At 53.0% G+C, this 19,037-nt stretch overlaps 1 protein-coding gene across 3 annotated transcripts in view; it reads left to right on the plus strand.

Annotated features, from left to right (window-relative positions):
- CNTFR (ciliary neurotrophic factor receptor) overlaps nt 1-19,037 on the plus strand; it is a 177,500-nt gene that overhangs the window by 57,409 nt on the left and 101,054 nt on the right. Inside the window, exon 1 of one of the 3 annotated variants that reach the window (XM_040540227.1) lies at nt 3,743-3,927. The exons of the other annotated variants lie outside the window; for them this stretch is intronic. The gene's annotated coding sequence lies outside the window, so the exon portion shown is untranslated. Of the gene's footprint in view, nt 1-3,742; nt 3,928-19,037 lie in introns of those variants that run through there. 3 annotated transcript variants of the gene reach the window in all.

Genomic DNA, 19,037 nt, shown 5'->3' on the forward strand with positions numbered 1-19,037 from the left:
AACTGACCCCGACACTGGCAGCGAGTTGCCCAAGGTCTTTGCCAAATGCCTTTGAATAATGGACGTGTCAGAACCAGATGGGGTTGCACATGGTGGGTCGTTAGTGCCTGCTGCCCATGCCAAGCTGCTCCGTGCCAGCCTGCAGGTCTCGTCCCCAAGCCAGCACTCGGGAAGGTGCATTCCTCCCGGCCGGGTTGGCAATGCCACGAGTCCCCCTCAAAGCACCCAGCTGTGCTGGCGGGGTGGATAAAACTGCAATCATCCACCCACCATGCCTCTGGACGGTCTGGGCAGGCTGCGAAGTGCCCTGCAGGCAGTGGGGACGTGGTCAGAGGTTAATGATGGTGTCAGCCTTCATAAATCATCCCTAATGAGGCTTGGGAAAACGTTGGTTTGGAGCCTGCGATGTGTGGCTGGGCTGAGTTGTCTTTCCTTTGCTTCGGACTTGGTTCCTGATCAGATTTTTAGGGTTATTATGTGGGAAACCTTGGTGTGGCTGGAGGTGCTGGAGGCTTCCCCACCACTTTGGGTAATGAGTGGTTCTGGGCTCTGCCTGGACCCCATCTCTGGGCAACAGCTGGCATATTTACTAAAGACTAAATACATTCTTCCACATTCTTTTGTCCCACAAAGGTATCTCATGCCTCCCTAGGGGAACAGAAATCTCAGGCTGGAAGGCATTGCCCAGGTCTTGGTGCAGAGGAGCAACTTGTGGCTATCAGAATCGGGATTACGTGGCACAATGCTGCTGAGGTCAGGCTGGACATCCCTGAGCCATGGGACAGCCAAAGGGCCATGGGACCTTCTCTGGAGGTGCCATCCCAGCCCTTGTCACCAGCACGAGGACCATGTTGCGGGGACACCCAGAACTCAGAACAATTTGCCTGGGAGAAAACCATCACTTGCTTGGGATGGTGGGACCCCAAATAAGATGCTAGGTGGGAGAAGAAGAAGGAGGAGGTCACCGAGATCCCCTGGAAAAGCCACCTCTGGGGCTGGCAGCGGTGGGCTGCTCAGGACCGTGTGTGGTCCCTGTGAAAGCCGACAGCCACCGGGATGCTGGGAGGAGCGAAAGGAGCATACAGTGAATATTCCCGTATTATTTATAAAGTACTGCCATGGCCCTGGAAGTGTTGGGACTCTCAGAAAAGCTGCAGGAATGCACTAATTAAAGAACACAATGGGAATGTAAATTCGGAAAGCTCCCCAGGGGGAAGCGGCGCTGGGGGGGAGCTAATTTGCCAGTCCCCGCTCCTCCCCTGCAAGCTGGCTGAGACACTGGAGCAATTAAAGAGGAATTTGAGTGTTAAATATAATCTGGAATTGTGTTTTTGGCTTTTTTTGTAATTGGTTTATTTTTCTCTTGGGTAACTGTGTTTCCAATTCTGTAATCGGGACTTTAACCCTCTGCTCTGCTAGAACAAGGGCTCGGTCTTGGGGGGCACCAGGTCAGGGCTGCTCAGATTTGGCAAGAGATGGCCCCTGCCTTTGATGTAATATATGGCTTGTCAGAACTGTCTCCTGAAATCAGTCCTAAGAAAATAGATTTGTTTGTTTGTTTGTTTTTGCCTGCCCATTTCTCTTCTACATGGTCTGGCTCCCTCTTTTGTGCTGTTTTGACTTGTCTTACCCTGTTCAGGAAATACATGCGTTTGGTATCGTTTGATCTATGGCCAGGAGCTTTGACTCAGGATAGTGACTGCAACATATTCGCCTTTTTATTTTTATTTTATTATTATTTTTTTTTAATAAACTTTATACAGTCCTGGGTGACAAAACAACCTAGGAGACTCCATTAGGGATCTGAGGTGAAATAAAGACATGCTCAGCCTATGGTGGTTAGCAAGGGAAGCCATCAGCTCACATCTGCCTTGGCATTGGTGGTTTGGGTCAACCATGCCCCCATGGCTTTATTTGCAGTTCAGCAAAGAGTTTGTGTTTCAAGGGGTTGTTTCTTTCAGTTTTCCTCATCTTGAGCTGACCCTTTAAAGCATTTTGCATTGGAAGGTGTCTCCAAAGCTTGCAAAATGGCTTGGAAAGAAAAGCTGCTGTGATTGCTGCTGGGGTTTCGTGTAATGGTTTGGTTGTTGGATCATTCTAAGATGGTTCACCTAATGGAAATAGGAAAGGAAATGGAAACAGGCAGGAAATAACATGTTGCAGGGTCTTCTCTCTTTTTTATTTTTCTGATTCACTGAAATATTTAGGCTATTTTTTCCATCTGCATTAGTTGCCAGAGATTCTCATCCCTTGCAAACTCCTATCTGGGGACGGAGAAGAGGGCTCTCCAAGCCCTCTATGCACTTGAAAACACATCTGTGTGTGACATGAGTACCCTCAGAGTACTGGGACTTTGTGTGGCTGTGGGTGCTGCCTTCTCTGACGCACTCAGTGCTTCGTCCTCTGATAGCATCCTTGGTCCTAACCCTGCAGCAGTTGAATTCAGTCTCCCCTGCGTGTTTCCCCCTGCCTGGGGATTTCCCATGGTTCCCCATCCCCCCTCTGCATCTGAATCCAATCTCTGCACGTGATGAGAGGTCGCCCCGAGCCCTGGACCCTGCTGCTGCCACCGTCCCCCCTCTCCAGCAGCGCAGGAATGGGCTCGGGGGTTTGGTGGTGTCGGGAGGTCCCCGCCAGAAACCGGAGCTCTCCCAGCAGTTCCCCTGGATTTATTGTCATTTGTTCTGGTTTATTTTTCCAAAAATAAATGTTGGTTGAAGTAGCACAAAAATATGGGAGGAAACAGTCTGAGGGAGGCTGTGGAAATAAAGGTTTAGAGATCTCGATGGGTCCCCCCTCCTCCTCCTTGCTCCTACCTCTGAAAAATACAGGATTATAAACCCTTCTGTCTTTATTTACTGTAGGGCCTACGGACTCCTTCCGTTGCACACACTGGACAATCTGGGGAGGCAAACTAGCAGAAAACCAGAGTTTCCCTTCATTTGGAGATGGGGAGGGCAGAACTGGGAACACCTTCACCCTTCCCCGGGCTGGAAGCTACTGCGGAGCCTGGTGCAGAGCACGCGCCTCCCGGGTCACTGGCCAGAGCTTTCTCCTCCTCTCCTGCCTGCAGCGCCAGGGAAGGTCTTTTGGGGACCGGGCTGGGACCTGCCAACACTCGGGTTCACGTCCAGGCTCCGACACAGAGTTTTCCTGTGCGACCTCCGGCCAGCCTGCCCTGAGGCATCCCACTCCCCCCGGCTCCAGCGCGGATAATTCTCCCTTCCTCTCTCCCTCGCCATCTGAAGTTAGTTTCCTCTAGATGACAGGGGTCAGGAGGACTCGGGTGCTGAAAGATCAGCATGTGCTTTCCTGGATCCGGGCCTCGCATTCCTCCTGCGCGTCCAACTGGATGCTGGACCCCTCCTGGGCTGCTGCGCTGGGTTGCACAATGCCGGACGCTCGTCCAGGCCCCTGGGATTGCTTTGGGACGGAGCTGGTTGATGGCTTCTCTGTCACCCGGGGTGATTTAAGAGAGGGCAGCAGCCTGCGCTGCCTCTGCTAGAAGCTCTGGGCTTTGCGTGGGAGAAGGGTCTGGGCTTGCTGTTCTGGTCCGTGCGCTGCAGCCGGGGGGCTTGTGTGACTTTTTGGGGGGATGCCGTGATGGGGGACGAGACCAAAGCTGCAGCAGCATCCTGCACCGTGCCACGTGGGGCTGCGCTGGCCCGCGGTCCCTGCAGCAGCTTTTCTGTTGGCAGGAAAGCTAGATTTGATCACACGGATAAATCCAAGATTTAAAACAGAGGAGCAAACTCTGTGGGCTGGGCTGGGCTGACGGTGACTGTCGGTGCTCGGTCCTATCCCAAGCCAACACATTTAACGCACTGGTCTGGGACGGCAGCTGGAGTCTCTGCCCTGGTGGGACAGTGCTCGTCCTTGTCTCTGGGCTGGGAAAAAGCTTCCGAGAGGATCTTGGAGGGGGCCAAGGTAAGTCACATCCTCGGCGGGCTGTTTGCGCAGCTGCGGGTGTTCGTGACCACTCCGACAGCTCCACCTTCTCCCTTTTGCCAAATACCCAGGTCAGGCATCCCTCCGTGCTGAGGGAACGAGCACCCATTTCTCGGGGAGACCCTGGGTAAGCGTACAGGAGCCCAGCTCATGCCATGCTGGCCACATCCCTGATGGCAACACGATGGAGCACGCGGCAGCTCCGGGCTGTGCTTGTTGGTGTGTGCCAGCGACCCGCAGCCCCCGCGCTCCCACCTTGGCCACGTCCCCTCCTGCTCGCCAGCTCCAGCTCCGGCCCCGCCACCTCCGGGCGCTGACAGCCCGCGGCACAGAGCCTCTGCTGTCACCCAGCCCTTTGTTCGCTCTACCGCCAGCCCTGTGCTGCACGCGTTTTGTTATGGTGCCTCTGAGACACTGACAACCTGCTGACATCCACATTTATTTTATTTTTGTTTAGTTTTGCTCCACTGCCTGCATCACCCCAAACCCCGGCACCAAGTCCAACTCCCCGTTAGCGGTTACTTGACATCTCACCGCTTCCTGCTGCTCCGAGGAGCTTTGCAGAGAGCTTTAAGGCTGCCCCTGTGTGTCCTCAGACAGGCAGAGCATCAAACCTCGTGCAGACAGCGCACCGGGGCAGCTGCCTGTGCCGGCCCAGGGATTTACTACAGACAGTTTGTTTTCCCAAGGAAGTTAGTTTCCAAGATAGCATCTGGTTTTTATGAGGTCTGATCAAATAAGGTGGTATGTGTATGAGTGTGTGTGGTGTGTGTGTGGGGGTGTTTTTATGTTTGTACGCCTGTTTTTAAAGTTTTATAAATAGCAGAGTGATGAGTTGCTTGACTCCTTTCAAAACTGCATCTCTTGTGGCCATGATTTTGCTGAAATTATTACTGAATCCAGAAAGCAAGTCGTATCTCTGACCTGAGCAAAGGGCTGCGTGGCTACTCATACCTTGCAACCCATTAGCATTGGCAGGAGGTACTGTTATTTTCAACACCGATGCAGAATTATTCTTTTGGTGCCTTGCCCATGGCATGAGAAGCAGTCAGCCGCGGAGGTTATGGGTGAAAAACAGATAATTTTGCAAGCAACTTGTTGGCCCATTGAAGCTATTCAGCAAATAGTAACAGAGCTGTAATGTGTTCTTGGGGGCTTGTGCTCACTTTGCAAATAATTTGCCTGGAATAAAAAAGGTTAGAGGTTTGAATGTGCTTTTGTAGGCAGAGCTGCGGAGAGAAGCTGCATGCAAGTTTCCAAAGGGGCTCTGGGCTTTCATCGGTGTGCAGCGAGTCCTACGTGGAGGAAATGGTAAAAAAAGGACCAGAGGGAAACTTGCTGTGGAGATGATTCTGCTTGTGTTTGTTTCTTTTAAAGCTCAGGTTGAAAGGAAGAAAAAGAGAAATGAAAGCACAACTCTCTGGTGTTGCCTTTAGGAGGGGTTTCTTGGCAGAAAATTGGAGAGGGGAGGAAAAATCACCAAAAAATAGTGTAGCAGGAGAAGATGGGACTCTATCTGCAGCCCGCTCATTAATGGGTGATTAATAAATGATGTGCTAATGGCGCATGGGGACCTGGTTATTTGTGTCTTCCCATCTGGGTAGGTTTAAAAGTGTCTACACAGCCATCTCATCTCATCTATATTTCAATGCCATCATCTCCCCTCTTCCTTCTTTCTTCCTTCCTCCACGTGCACCCCTTTCACTCCCCCTACATTGGACGGGGCAGGCACGGACTCATGGTGCGGGGTTCATCTTCTCCAGATCCCACCGGTGCTTTGTCCAACCCTGCCATCCCCGGGATAAAACCATCCCAGCAGGACGTGCCCTCCTGCTGCCTTTTGGAGCAGCTCCCCTCTCCCCCCATCCGGCTCCTCGGGATGCCAGCAGTTAATCCCCTCTCCTGCGGAGCCCACCCTGCCGACAGGGATAACGCGGCGGCGCAGCCGCCCCTCGGCACATCCCCGGCTCCGGGATTTGTTTTTCATTTCCGCTCTCTCCTCTCGCCCCCCTCTTTGAGACGCGAGGGTTTGGCAGCAGATCCCGTCACCCCCTTTGCTTTCCTGCGGAGGATCGTGTCTTGGGGGTGTTGTGTTAGCAGCGACGGGGGGCTGAGACAAAGCCGCTGGATGTCTTCTCAGGGAAGACATTAGAAGCAAATCTGCGCCTTCTCCCTCCTTGCTGCTCCTCTGGGGACCACCACCACGCTTCCCCAGCTCCCTCCTTTTTTTTTTTTTTTCTTTTTTTTTTTTTGCTGTCCTGTGCACTTTAGTTTTTCTCACAAATCATTTCTGTATTTCCGAAAACTTGTACAGGACAGGGAGGCGAAATGCCACCCCTGCGGGACAGACAGGCAGCACAGTCAGTATTTGCACTGCTTTAGAGCAAGCCAGCATCAGCTGGAACCAGGCTTTTCTTTGCAATATCAGAAAAGCAACGCCTAGATGCAAGAGAAATGCCTCTTGTTGGGATATGGGATTAACGGCTGATTTAGCATCTGCACCCAGACCTCGTCTCTCAGCTAAGCCAGCAGCCAGTGTCATTGCATTCATTTCTAGTTAGGTACCAGGTGTCCTGAAGGCACTTCTGAAACTTGTCCACGTTATGAGAATATGGTGCTGCATTCTGACACTGGTTTTTATGAAGATCGGAGCGGCTGGTGTTTCACACGATGAATTTCTCCCCTTTCTGCTCTGGGAACGGCCAGGAAGCAGTTTATGTAGAGGGGAGGATTTGGGGGCAGACAGCCCGTGTGTGTGTGTTTATAAGAGAGACGGGAGAGGTAAAGCCCTGTGACAGCATGATAAAGAGCCTAAGAAAATAAAGCCTTGAGCTTTGATTGAAAGCCTGGGTGCTGCTTTGCCCAGAAAATGCTACTGGTCGGGGTTTGTGCTGCTGCAAGCTATTTACCCGGTGCCTCCTGCCAGCACGTGTTTACATCGCTCCGGAGCAGCTCGCTTTCACAGCAGGGACCTGCCTGTTCCCCTCTGGCTGTGCCCAGCCCTGCCACCCAAGGACAAGGTTTTTGGGGCACCGGGACATCGGGGCTTCAGGCTGATGAGCAGCACCAGGTCCCTGTAGTGCCAGCAGCTTCCTGCACCAAATCCACCGTGCGCACGCTCTTGCCTCGTTCAAAGCTGGCTTTCTGGGACCATTTTGCAAGCTGCGCCACTCCCATGTGCGTTTCTTACCTTTAGCTGCAGTGTTTCTGGAAAACAGATGCAAAGTTTTCATGGGAAATTGTTCTAAGGTATTTGCTTAGCTCTGGTCATGTGTGGCGCACGGTGCCTTGCGGTGACCCAGGAGTCTCCGCTCAATTATTTGCCCATACAGATAAGAGATAAATGCCTTATGTTGCACACTTGTTTTTCCCAGTCTCTCGTTTGGGATGAGGTGAGCATAAGCAGGGATTAGTTTGTTAAGCTGCGACAGTTCATTAAACTTCTCGGACTTTTTCTCTGCGTTTCCTCTCCAGACACTGCTGGTGGCTGAGACAAGTGTGTGTGCAGATATTGTGTGACAAGACAGGCGGTGGAAATTTTCATGATTTCAGTTTCCAAACACCCTTATCTATTTGCAAAGCCCACAGAGTGCCTGCAAGAACTGTTGCATTTCAGATACTTCTCTTCCTGAAAGCCTGTGGAAGCGAAGTTCATTTTTCTTGGCTATTTTTTACCTTGAAGCAAGCCTTTTTTTTTTTTTTTTGAAAACTCTTGGCTTGGATGTGTAAAACTTGGTGAAATTAATGGGAGCCGTGCCCTGAATCTCCTGTGCAGCTTTTACATTCTCTGACTTGTAAACAAGGAGTCTGGTTTGCAGTGGGCTTTTGACCCACCAGAAGAAAACCCCAAAGTTTGAAGGTAAAACAGGGGATGCTCACAGCTCTGCCCTGTTCCTCCGCTAATGACCAGTTATGCTAATTGTTGTGCAAAGAGCCGGGCACTGAGATGGGTCGGATCCTGCGGGCACCTCCTGGGCTTTGCAAAGAGGCCACGGCTTGCAGGTCTAGCTCAAGCTCTAGCGAGGGTTTGGGTGCCCCGTCGGGTAGCCCTGCATGGGAATGTGCTCCCACTTGTGTTTTCCCAACGTGAAAACTCCTCTTTGAGCAGAAATGATTTGCATGCAAAGCCATGCTGCCCCAAGGCGGGTCTCACCCCGCGCGGAGCACAGAAGGGGCAGCTGAAGGGAAGACGTGTGAGCATCTCTGTGCGGCCACAGAAATCTCATTTGATCCTCTGTGGTGGGAAAGGAAATGGAGCAATAACCCAGGACAGTTTAATAGAGTTGGGGTGAAATACGGCTGTTTTTGTAAGCTGGTCTCTGTGCAGTGAGGGCTCTTTAGCCCGTTTGTTGTGCTTGGCTCTGCTCTGGATGTTGGCACCAGCTGCTCTGCAGGTGCACATGTCTTTGGCAGGAAGGAGCTGGGATTTGGGGATTCGCCTTGGTCGGGCTGGGGGAAAGTGGAAAAAAGCAATGAGAGACGACGTTTGTCTCTTGCAAGCGAGGGAGACGCATCTGCGGGGGGGGAGCACACAGACCGGGTGCAGCTCCCGTCCCGGAGCCAGGTCCTCTCCTGGTGGCTCCTTCTCCCTTCCATGGACCAAGCAGGAGCAGATCCTTTAGGGTCAGGTGCTGCAGAGCCTGGCTGAGGCCAGCTCCTGTGGGAAGTTTCTGCAAGCTGAGGGCAGCTGAGATGGGGAGTGATAATGAGCATTGCCAACGTGTCCCCAGAATCATGAAAATCAGGGCAAAGGGGAACATTTCTAGAGCTGAACCCAAAGGGATGCAGCTTTGGCTGGCCCCTGGCAGAAAGAATGTATTTTTGGGGTGTGTGGTTCATGGGGTGTATGGTTCCCTTTCAGCACCCCGAAAGGGCAGAGCATGGATACAAGATGCCTTCCTTTCTGCATTCTTGAGGGGTTTTAAGCTGGAGGAGATTTTTGCGTGGCTAATCTGATAAATGTCTGATAAAAGTCTGATAAATGGGGCAATGCTTTGGGGTCTTACCAAGTCCAGGAGTGGTGTGGGGCTGGAGCTGGGCACAGGGGCTGTGCCATCCTTCCCCCCTGGCCTCGTCTGTGCCAGCTGCCCCAGGCTCCACACCAGTTTCAGAAAATGGGGGCAATGGAAGCAGACTGGGAGCCCTCGCAGCCCCCAGGTAGGGACTGTTCGGCCCCACAGGGAGAGGAGGAGAGGTGGCTGGCATTTCCCCCAGCAAAACCCTGCGGTCGAGCCGGCGGCGGCAGACCTCCGAGCGCTGGCAGGGACCCAAGGCGTATTTGCTTCCTGCCACCCTTTCAAATTAAGAAAACGATTCATTTTATTTCTTTAATTTTCCAAATGGAAGTGAATTGGCTGTGCTGGCAGGTGCCTGATGGACGGTCGCTGCTACCTCCCGGGGGGGAAAGGAGCTCGCCTGCCACCCTCCTCCTCCAGCCGGGACCCAGCCTGGCTGGTTGGGGTTTGGGGACCACTTTGTCGTGCTGGGAGCAAACAAGAAGCACCTGGGTGTTCCACCACGAGTAAAACAATCTCAGTGCTGAGGTGCTGCAAGGTCTTTCGGGGTGGCAGAAGGTGACAAAGCGAGCCGTGGCACCCCCAGTGCCCCCTCGCAGCTTCTCCTCTTTGGTGTTTTATGAGCGTGGCTTTTCCCCTCGCTTTTATTATGCTTAGCAGAGTGTTTCTCATGCATAGTCTCCTGCCTGCCTCAAGGGGACACTATCAATAAATGACATCGGCTTCACCGGGTGGGCGGTGGAGGGTTCTCCCTTGCAAGGATGCAGAGGGGTGGGATGCTCTCAGCGCCCAGCACCACCGCTGCATGCCCAGCTGGATGCGTGCATCTTCCCGGCTCCGCACAGCGGTGCAGGGCTCTGCTGAGCCGGCTGCAGCGACATCGGGGCCAGGAGGTGGCAAGGGGGAGATTATCCCGTCTACATGGCTGCAATTATCAAATCTATACGCCGCATCAGTGACATGAACCGCAGCCAGGCACTCGTGGATGGAGTGTGTGGCATGTAATTGGGTCTGGCTCCCCAATCTCTGTTAAATCTCACAGACCCGCTCCTAATCTCCCGCACTGTAGTCTCTCCTGGAGCTTTTTTTTTCCACCTGCTGCTGTTTTTCTTGGTGCTGTCTCTCTCCTCGTCTTCCCTCCCCTGTCCCCACTCTGAGCTGGGGCTGGGTGGCAATGCGGAAGCTCAGGGTTTTCAGGTTTTTCATGCCATCCCCATGCAAACTCCCAGGGTGGTGGGGTGCTATCAACTGCATGCCCTCTCTGGCAATCTCACCTCTGTGCCAGGAGCTGGGGTTGAGCTCTGCAACAGCTACAGTGCTCTCACCAGCAGGAAACAAGCCCAAGAAACTTGCTCTCCCCCTTGTGTTGCCCATGGAGATAAAAGCTCTGCCACCTGACTGCGAGATAAATTTGAACTCTTGCTAATTCTGGGGTAAAAAGGAAGCTCAGCAGCTGGGTTTCGTAATCCTGCGCGGGTGAGGTTTTCTGGGAGCCGCTGGTGCCGGCTCATTTTTACGTGGGTATTAGGGATGTGACAACTTAATTGCAGAGACTTCTCCAGAGGGGGAGCGGAAATCAATAGGTGTTGGTAAGGTGCTCATTTTGAGATAAAGTCTATTTGTAAATTATAATCATTTGTCTCCTTGCCACCTCCAAAGCAGTTAATTGTGACTTGCCCGAGGCCCGGAGGGGTGCTGGGTTCTGCCCCGGATCAGAGCTGGAGCCCGAGCATGGGGTGCCCGTGCTGCAAAGGGCAGAGCTTGCAGAGCGAGCGGCCCCGCGGTGCTGCTGCCAATCTAGAGGGCTGAAGGTTGTGAATTCAAGCCCTAAAGCGTGTCCTGTAATCCCCTTCCTGGCCCGGAGGAGCGGCAGGCTATTCAGTTACCAGGGCAGGGAGGGCTGAGGGGTGTGCGTTTTCCAAAGGGCAGCGCTAGGCTGGAGGGAGAGCGGCCAAAAATACTCGGCTTATTTAGGGACTCGCCTTCCAAGGCTGGAGCGTAGCCTGCTAAACAAAAAACACCCTGAAACTAGAGGCTGAGTTTTGCACGCTGGGGTGAAGGAGAGGCTGGCTCTGCCCCAGACGGCTGCTAGCACAAACCTGGGCGCTTCCCTGCTCTCATCCCAGCCCCATGGGGACATGCCTCTCCTCGCGCTGATGCTGCTCAGCCTTTGCTCTACAGGTCCTCGATCAGCCACGTGCTGAGCTTATGGGTGTGTTGCAAGCAGGAGGAGATTCAAGGAGCTCCTGCAGTCCCTGGATGTGGTTGGGGAGGGAGCGGATGGGCTCTGGGCCCAGCTTTGGTGTTGCATGGACAGGTGGATGCGCATTCCCCCCACCCAGGGTGCATGCTGCAGATTGCTGTGTGCTCACAGCAGTGCCCAGCTCTTCAGGGCACTAGTAGTGAGCAGATTTTGGGGCCACCCTTTACACTGTGTGCGATGAAGCCACCTTAGGAGGATGGGACAGCTGGAGGTGATGGGGAACACCTGCAGAAAACACGTCCACCAGCCCTGTGCCAGCACCCCCCGAAATATCTGCGTGCGTGTGTAATTTTGTGTAAGGTGGAAAGGTCTGAACCAGCACCACATGTTTCCTACTCAGCTCTTCACTTAGGGCATCCTTCATTTTTCTGTTTATTCTCTCCGTCTTTTCTGGCCCTTCCTTACTCCCCATCTGTGCAAGCATGACCTCCCACCGCCGCAGACCCAACCTGCACGTCCTGGGCTTGGAGGCTTCCCGGGGGCTGGCTGCCTCCTTGCGCTGCTCCTCGCTGCTGCGGTTACACGGCTCTCCTCGGCACTGGTACCCAAAAACCAGCAAGGTACTGGGGAGGACAGCCCTGAGATAAGCAAATAAAGCAGGGGAGGGCAGTAGGGTATTCCTCCCATTGGGATGTTGGCTGCTTTCAGTTTGGATAGAGGGTGCTCAGAGCCTTCTCCGGAGGGAAGGAGCACGGAGAATGGAGGAAGTGTTCTTCAAACCTCCTTATGGCCAACCCAGGGCGAGGGCCTCCTGCCGCGGGGCAGAGGAGCCGTGCTTGGAGCAAGGTGGGCACAGGGAGGTTTGCAGGCAGCCAGTGAAGTCGTGCAGGTGGGAGCTGGATGCGTCGTTGTCTGTACGTGTGAGCGGACACGCGGGCTGGTGCTACTCGCACTGGGGCGCGGAGGAGGCTCGCAGCCTCCCCGGGGGCACGGCCGGGCGCACGTGACGGTATCCGTGCCTTGCACGCCGGCCATGTTGATCTCATGTGCTGAGCTCCTCGCAGGCACCCGAAGGAGTCATCGAGTGCGCGCTGATCACCGCGCGCTGCCAAAATCCTCTGGAATCTGCTCCCCTGCGCCGCCCCTTCCCAGGTCAGCGGCGGGGGCTGCGGCAGCAGGTGCTGAAACCCGTCCCTCCTCGCGACCTGCCTCGCTTGCTTTTCCAGCACATTTTCCGGAGGTCAGTCGTCCCCTCCCCACCGCTGGATTGCTTTCCTGCCCTTCCCACCTGCTCCTTCCACCCGGCAGCTTTTTTGGAGCTGGAGAGCAGCCTTGAGGGGGGCAGCGGGGGCGGAACATGAGTCGAAGGAGAAATCAATCCCGTCCTTGCCGGGGCTGAAATCTTGGAAACACTGCGCTCCCATCCAGCGGCTCTCGAAGAACTGGGGCCGAGCATGGCACCAGCTATTTCTGGCCGCTGGCAGCTATTCCTGGCCCTGACCTGAAGCTCGGTCCTTTCCCTCTCCTTCCCTGTGCACGAGGGCAAGCTGAGCTCGGTGCGCGGAGGGGACAGGCAGGCAGCGAGCTATAAATAATGGCACTCGTGGGCGGCTGCTGGGGAAGGCACCGAGCAGAAAGCATCCCGGCCTCATGGGCGGCTGGCACCCCCTGCCCTGTCCCCTCCCCACGATCAGCAAGATGCCATGGAGCCAGTGCCGTGCTTTTTTTGTAGGGCTTTGGGCAAGGGGAGGGATGGGTCCGAGCTGTGCAGCCACCTCACACTTGCAGGGCTCCCTTGTTCATCCACCTCCTGCACACGGGTCGAGCTTGCCGGGTTTGCCAGCCACATCTACCGATGTATGGGGCAGAGGCAGCTCGGTGCCACGCGGCTTGAAGCTTCCCAAGCAAATTTTTCCTGCTCTCCCTCCTGCTTTGCTTTTCCACGCCCTCACTTTCTGTCCCACTGCCTTTCCACCGTTCCTGTGCTCTCGCCTTCCCTCCCCATCTCTCCCAGATCCCTCCTGTGCTTTTCACCTCTCCTTCTCTCTCTCCATCACGCCCCTACGCTCTCACCCACTCTCCTCCCTGCTCCCACTATTTTTATCCTCCTCCTACCCCATCTCCTCTCTCTCCTTTCTCTTCACCGTGCCCCCCCCCCCAGGCCCCTCTCTGCAGCCGGGTACCGTTTTGCTCTTCAAACACCAGCTGCCTTGTTTTTCTTGCGTCGCGGTAAATGTTTCCGCAGTGCTGTGGAGATCTCTGGAGCCGCCGAACAAAGGGACCTTTCATTTTAGCAGCGGGATGGAGGGTGACCTCGCTGCTGGCCCGAGAGGTCGGCAGTCAGGGGGCTCCCGTGGCCTCATCCAGCCCCCAGGTTGGGGAGCGGGGCAGAAGCCCATGGGGTGGACGGCGCTTCTGGAGCTGCTCGGGGTTTAGATTGTTCCCCCTCCCGCCTCTCCTGCTGCAAACTCGATGTAATCGTAGCAGGAAATTAAACATTTGAAGCGTTAACGTGATAATCTGCTGGTTTAGGCTTTGGGGGGCTGGGAGCTGAGCGTGTTTCTGCTGCCCAGGTGCCAGGAGGGAGGAGGACACGATGATGACAGGCTCCCCCTGGCATTCCCACCCTCCGGAGAAACCTCAGGGAGTGCTCTCCTTCAGCTTTCTCCCCTCAGCCCGTCCTTAGGCTCCTGGTTAGGATGGTGGGGTTTTTCCTTTGGTCCCGATAGCCATATCTCATTGCTCGTGCTGGTGGGACCAGGACCAGTGGCTATATCCATTGCTCGGGCTGAATTTCTTGGTGCTCTGCTGATGCTGGACCAACCAGCTCAGGACCTGTGCACATCCCACATCCCTAAGGCTGTGGCTTAGGAGCATTGAGGCTGGAAAGGAAACAAATAAAAAATGCCATAAGCTTTCAGAGATGCAAAGAACTCCCTGAAAAATCCTTCCTCTTGTCCCTGGGGCAATGAACCCTGGGTGTAACACTGTGAAGAAGGTTCAAGCTGCACTCCAGGAGCACTGTTCCTTGTAGAAGGGGTGATGCTGGGTGAGGAGGTGGGGGGTCTCATCACCAGAGGTGGTGAGGAGCAGGGCAGACCCCGTCAGGATGGCTGTGCCAGGCAGGATGCAGAGTACATTGCTCTAGGTGGGTTGAGGAACCAAGCAGGCGATGAAGAACAGGCGTCCTGTTGCCTTGTCTGAGCTCCTCAGTGGTCTATAAAGATGGCTGGCATGAATATATTATGTTTTTTTAATTCCTTTTTTATGTCAGACTTGGATTGTCTAATAGACGCTTGCATTGTAATTTTTTACTTTAATAGGAATCATTTGTAGAGAGATCTGCTGAGCTCAGCATCCCGGCTGGAGCTTTTGCATTATCGGGAGTTGCTGTCTTTGCAGATGGATGAGTTTCAAGGATTTCTAAATACACAGGCCTATCTGTCTAAACAAAAGTTCAAACACCGTGCAGTTCACTGGTTTGGAGCAAATGTCAAACGGGCAGGGACTGGGCCACCACTGCTAAACAAACCTCTGTCCTGTTTTCTTTTGCGCCAGCTGTGCCTGCATGATTTTCTTCCAGTGTTGCGTGGCTGTGAGACTGGGGTGACCAAATGTCTTTGGAAGATCTGGTCAGCTGTGGGCAAGGCAGAGCCTGCTCATCCTGGACCGGCGAAATGGGGAAGGAGTGAGTGACCCTTCCTAAGCAGCATTGGTCCTCTCCAATGGCTGTGATGCTCATCTCATGCTTTCCTAAATAATGCCCCAAATGGGGCATCCAGAGCCCCTGGCTGTGGAAGCAGGGAAAGCTCTTGGTGCATCATGAGTTTTAACTGCAGCATTTCTGGTAAAAACACAGCTGTTTGCAGACAGACACGCCACCAGGAGATGCTTTGGGCTGGCGGTTAGCTTTGTCTTGACCGACGCCTTGCCCCCATTCCTGTATCTCCAAGGGCAGGCAGAGGGGACCGCGCTTTCCCCAGATGTGCCTGGGATGAAAATGACTTTTGGTTTAAAACAGGCAAGGCTGGGGGCCAGGTTGCATCCTGCACTGCTTCCCTGCCTGGTCCTGGCCCCTGTCGGGCAGGCTTTGTGGGATGGAGATAGCAGCCTGGCGTGGGAGACAGGAGACCTTTTTCCCTGACACCTGCATATGGTGAGACTTCGGCGCGGCCTCTCGCATCCGGTGTTTTTTGTGTGTTTTCCGAGGCGCTTTGCATCAGCTCCTTGGCCAGTGCTGGGAGGACTGGATTGGAAAGGAAAGGGATTTTCATACTTCATCTTTTTCTCGCCGGGGCCTGAAACGTGAGCGCCTCCAAGGCGTTGCCGAATGAGGTGGTAATGTGTTCATCAGCTGGGAAATCACCGGGCCTCGGAAAAACGGGAAAGGGAGAGATGGAGAGACGTGCAAGGGCTTTAGGCTGCAGCGGGAGGATGTGGGGAGTGCGGTGTGGAGGAACATCCCAATGGCACCAGGGCTGCAGCCCTGCACTCGGTGGGGCGCCCTGCCTCAGTTTCCCCAGCCCAATCTGCCACTGCCCTGCGGGGCCTTAAAGATGCACTGGAAGCCACGCTCCCCACCCAGGGCTGAGGGAAGCATGGGAAGAGAGGGAACCCAAGTCAATAACCACCTAAATACAGCTCAGGGGTATAGCAAGGAGCCTGCCTGCTGCAGGGCATGGATTGACCCTTGGCTGTGCCCAGCTGGGAGCGGTCTCCTGCGGGGAGCGGGTTGTTTTCTCCTGGCTGGACGTGGATTTGGTCTGCAAGACCTCGTGCTGGTGTTGCCCTCGCCCTTGTCGCTCTGCTCCCCAGCGTGTCTCGGTGCCACTGTGCGCCGTCAGGTCACCTGAGATACCTTCAGAGCGTTTTGGTGGTGCTCATGCTTTGTGTCTGCGTGATGCTCGAGGAATACGTGTATACTCGTATCCCACATGTATAAATAAATCAGCCCCAAGTGCCTTTCCTTTTCAGTTTTGTGGACTCTTCTACCCTCATGATATTTGAGGGTAAGGAGAAACGTTCACCAGCCATCTCTCATTGCTCCCTACCCCTCCTTCCTCTTCCTGTTTACCCGCCTCCTTTTCATTAAAGTCTCTGACTTCTCCGTCTCGCACTCTGCTCTTTCTCTACATCTCATTGCTTTTACTGCCTGTCTCTGAGTAGAAACCCTTTTCCTCTGTCTTTTTTATGCAGGATATCCAGAATTGATTGGAGCGTTCCAGGTCAGGCCACGCCGCTGATTTACACCATCACGTATTTTATAATCCTCTGCCTTCATATATAACCTAACATTTTGTTTGCTATTTGAGCAGTGGCTGCAGAGCGAAGGCTGACATCACTTTGCTGGCCGGTTTCAGCTAATTTAGACTGCAGCAATGTGTGTGATTAGTTCAAAACACTCCTTGCAGCGAGCGGTGCCTTACATTTATCAACACGCCGGGCTTCCTCGCTGCCTCGTGCTGCTGCTGGCTTTGAAGGTCTCTGCCATCCATCATGTTCTTGATTAGCCTAAATAATATTGTCATCTGCCAGTTTTTCCTCCTCATTGCTCAGCCCTCTTCAAAGCATTAATAAACAGATTAGAGTACGTTAATCCTCATCCAAAACACCGAGGTACTTCTCCAGCAGTCTGCCTCCATGCAGAAAGCATTCAGACCTTTCCAACAGGCTGGGGACGCACGCCGCTTCTTTGTAGAGGCGATACTGGGTCACCCTGCAAGAAACTGGCCCATGCCAGCATTTTATAATCCCATCTGCTGCTCCAGAGCGAAATACCTTTTCTTCAGAAATGTCATTTTGGCCGTCTATGTAATTCAGGTTCTAAGACATAATTAAGAGGACAGCGAAAGGGAGTAGAGAAAACGCTGTTGCTTTTATTACAGATACAAACACTTTTATTTTCTGACTTTACTACAACTCTGTCCCGTTCACATTATGAATGATTAATATTGGTCTGCGTGACTAAATATGGCCCTAGTGCTAATACTTTCAAATGCAACTATTGTGCATTTAAATGGCAAGGGACTTTTTAGTAAAATACTTAGGATTTTGGTTTCATGGGAATAGCAGAGTTTAATACGAAAAGTGTAGAGTATTATTGATGAGCGATGTGGTGAAATTATATATGTGGACATATGCTTACAGTTAGATCAATAGATGTTATTAATGTGTAAAGATATCATTTTTATGTTTCTTTTTTTCCAAAGGGTTTTGTGGTTAGCTTATTTTTTGAGCTTATTGATGAAAGAATAGTATTTATTTTGAAAAGTCAATGATTCAAATCAGGGCAATTTTTTAATGGGCTGTAACTTCTAAACAGAGCAATAAATTTTTGTTGTCATTTACAGAAGTATTTCCCTTTGCACTGAAGATGAATGTTGCAGCCTGCAGGTCAATGGCTCAGTTCTCCCCGAGGGTGAATTCTGGAGGAGCTGAGCTGGGATCTTCACAGTGGAAGCAGCTTGCAGCTGAAATGTCTTTAAACTTTGTGTTATTTGGGAAAGGAAGCAAGGGAAGAGTGATCACAATCAACTTCACCATTTTCCTACATATTGCCCAAATTGAAATAAATATCATTCTTAAAGAGCAAAAGAAACAGCAGAACCAGCACAACCGTGCCGTGGTTTGTAGCCTTCAGCTTCTTGCAGGCAGCTTCTGCTCTGGAGGCTGCATCAGCATCAGCAAACCTGTGCTTCTTGGAGCTCTCTCTTCCCTTCTGCACTTGGGTTTTCTGCTCATGGGTATGCCCTGGCAGTGACTCTGCTGGTCATTGCTGTGTGAAACCACACGAGTTGTGGCTGGTGTTTGCTTTAACCAGCTGGCTGATGTTTGTACTGGGCTGCCCACAGTCACTGTGCTGGTTGGAAGAGTGGCTGGTTGTTCCTCTTCCCTTCCTTGTTTTTATTTATTTTTTTATTTGTTCTGTTTCGCTTTTAATTTCACTGGCTATCTCAAGCTGGGCTATGAAGAGGCAGTGAAGTGCACTGCAGCTTGCCTGCTCTCCAAAAAGTGAGCAACCTGCTTTTGGAGCAGGAGGTGACTTTTGGGGCCCCATCAGGTGTCCAAAGCACATGATTTATCAGCTTGATCTCATCCTGCTTGAGCTCCTGCTGGTGTCTCGGCTGTTGGTGTGGCTGGTGGGTCTGTGCTTGCCCATGAGGACTTCCCCTGCCACTGCCCCTGCCTCGTCTTCCAATGTCCCTACTCCTGCTGGCTGCCTGGTGTGCACAGCTGGGGGAAACACCTCCACAGAGCTGAGGAGAATGGGGGGATACCGGCATTTGGCTGGGTGGGAGCTCAGCGCCCTGATTGTTGTGATGGCTTGGAGATGCTTCCTGGGAAATGGGAGGAGAGCATCATCCTTTGGAGGGTGTAGATGTCACATCTCCTCCACTGTCTCTGTTTTATCTGTGGGTCGTGCAAGCAGTGATTTTTGTAATGCTGGGAAAGGGGTGGGAGGGGTGGTGGTTTGGTTTTGGTTGTCTGTGCAGTGGCGAGACCAAATTTCTGCTCTAACCATGAGTTCGGCTCACGTCCTTGCTTCCCAGACTCCCACCTCGTCCCCTCGCTTAGGGAAACTAGGAGGTGCTTTTCGTCCATTTCCCCTTTTAGAGGATGGTGGTAGCTCTCCTCTGCTCTGATTTTACTCACCAAATAGGATGAAAACAGATGAGGTCAGTGGCGTCTATACAGGCAGATTTGGCCTCCATTTTCTGTTTACTAGGACTGCATTAGTTATGAATAATGGCGCGTCAAACCACTCGCTCCAAGCAATTTATTCATGGGATTTGGCCCTGCTCGCTGTCTGCGAGCTGCCTGCCAGACGGGTCTGATTTTTAAAATACACTTGCAGGCACGCAGCCGTACGT

The sequence above is a fragment of the Cygnus olor genome, chromosome Z, assembly GCF_009769625.2.
Source record: "Cygnus olor isolate bCygOlo1 chromosome Z, bCygOlo1.pri.v2, whole genome shotgun sequence".
In the NCBI taxonomy this organism is placed as follows: domain Eukaryota; kingdom Metazoa; phylum Chordata; class Aves; order Anseriformes; family Anatidae; genus Cygnus; species Cygnus olor.